This window comes from Arachis ipaensis, chromosome B03 (assembly GCF_000816755.2).
Source record: "Arachis ipaensis cultivar K30076 chromosome B03, Araip1.1, whole genome shotgun sequence".
In the NCBI taxonomy this organism is placed as follows: Eukaryota; Viridiplantae; Streptophyta; class Magnoliopsida; order Fabales; family Fabaceae; genus Arachis; species Arachis ipaensis.
Genome location: NC_029787.2, coordinates 4,088,803 through 4,089,724, shown reverse-complemented (window position 1 = coordinate 4,089,724; position 922 = coordinate 4,088,803).

The following is a 922-nucleotide window of genomic DNA, read 5'->3' as shown; positions in this document are numbered from 1 at the left end:
TTGTAAACACTATCTAATTATGTTAATTTCTTTTGTGTTTATATATGGGTTTTAATTTACATTAGGCTATATATAATATACCCTTTATATACAAATATAAACATGATAACATTGAGTTGGTCTAGTGTCAAAAGTTTGAATTTTATGTGTATGCAATAACTCATTCAACAACGATAAATCTTTAAATAAAATTTTGATCCGCAGTGAATTATTTTTGAACCTGTCAATCTTAAAAATACCGTGAGAAAAAAATACAAACATGATTAAAAGATCAAAAATATATAATCACGAGATTTAATTCAAGCAGGTGCAATGCTATCTAACTAATAAAATTTATTATTTGAGACTAATATTTAGTCAATAAATATATTTTTATACATAATATTAAAAACATTATGGCATTAATCAATTTTGAATCATAAATATTAATTTTAAATTTTAAATTCTAATAATATAAAAATATAATATTAAATTAAAATATTAATATCAATAAAAAATATTATCTCTAATTTTTTTTAATGAAATAATTTCCCCAAAAATGGTCAAAGATATATAAGCATAAAGGGGATTTTTCATTTGCATCATTTTGTCTTTTGTGAAATTGTGACTGGAATAGTTCTAGCGACCACTATATATAATATGTATACAGAAAACAGAAACGACAAATTAAGAAAGAATAATTTCCCATTTCAGTTTGTCATAGTTTGGTTTTATTTAAAAAATGGTAAGTACAGTTTGTAAACAGTAGTATTAGTCGGTAATGCATATGGAAATCCAGCTTAAAACCCGGCTATATATTGAATCCGATCGGATATTTTAAAAAAATTTCGATTTACATTAAATATATTATTTTTAATAGTTAAATTTAAAAAAAAAATTTAAATAAATCTAACAATAATATATAATAATTATGTCTGATTTA